A 1,457-nucleotide genomic window follows, 5' to 3' on the forward strand; every position below is an offset into this window, starting at 1 on the left:
CAACTGTATACTGCCGTTATGTAGATGACATATTCGTAATAGTAAAAGACTCAGATGAACTAATTGACCTAAAAAGACACCTAGAGAGAGAGTCAGTACTCCGATTTACACATGAAAATAGTGAAAATAACAGTCTGCCATTCTTGGATGTACTAATAACAAAAACACGAACCTCTTTAAGCACCAACGTTTATACCAAGCCCACCAACATAGGATTATGCCTGAATGGTAGAAGTGAGTGCCCCCAAAGATACAAAGCCAGTGTTCTCAATGCTTATATTCGTCGAGCGCTTACCCACTGCTCTGAATGGAGCAACTTGAGTAGAGAGTTTGAAAGAGTAACTCAGGTATTGGTGAACAACGGATATAGCAACGCGGAAATAAACGCTGCTATAAGAAGACACTTGGACCGTTGGTATAAGTCAGAACCTAGAACAGAAACCACAACACCCCCAATAAAATTATATTACAAATCAACCATGCACAGTGAACATATAAAAGAGGAAAGAATAATGAAAGAAATAATCCGTAAAGGAGTAAAAAGCACTACTCCTAACCAAAACATAAACCTGATAATATTCTACAAAACCAAGAAGACTTCCGAACTCCTTATCAAAAACAGCCCGAAGCCGACGGAGAACCCTCTACAGCAGTCAAGCGTTGTATACATGTACACTTGCCCCCACGAAGGATGTAACCTTCAATGTAAGTACATAGGTATGACGTCGACCAAGCTGACGAGGCGTTTGACATGCCATCTTCAATCTGGTGCCCCTAGGAATCACATGAGACAAGCCCATGACATTACTCTAACAAGAGAAATGTTGAACAAGAATACTTGCATAATAGACAAAACCCAAGATTCAAGAAGATTACAAATTCTTGAGGCAATTCACATAAGAATAGAGCGACCTACCATGAACACCCAAATCACGGAACTATTTACTCTACCCACCATGAGAGTAAGGACAAGACAAGAACATATCGATGCCAACACAGAAGACAATGTCCAACATAACAGGCCAATTACACTAGATTAATCTTTGTGTTTAGATAGGAGATGCCTCGTATGGGCCAATAAGCCTTCTGCAGCCTCTATGTTTCACCTCACATTTATCCCTTATGTATCCCCCCATGTTTTCACCTTCATTGTATTATCACCTGACCTAATGCGGGTATAAAATCAACTAGTATTGTAAGATCTGTTCACTTGAGAATGAACCATGGAGGTTCGAAACGTCGTGCAAATTATACAAATAAGTGTAATACACTCTATAGTAAATCACTTCTTTTCTTCACCTTAAAAGTACGAAAATGAGTTTTGGAGAACTCCTATTTCAAATAAGCCCTGATGCTAAGAAAATAGTTAGAGGGATAGAAGCCCTAAACCAGAAAATAATAAATACAGAATATGCGGTCATATTCAATGAAACATTTATATTTATATATATATAATA

The sequence above is a fragment of the Procambarus clarkii genome, chromosome 36, assembly GCF_040958095.1.
Source record: "Procambarus clarkii isolate CNS0578487 chromosome 36, FALCON_Pclarkii_2.0, whole genome shotgun sequence".
In the NCBI taxonomy this organism is placed as follows: Eukaryota; Metazoa; Arthropoda; class Malacostraca; order Decapoda; family Cambaridae; genus Procambarus; species Procambarus clarkii.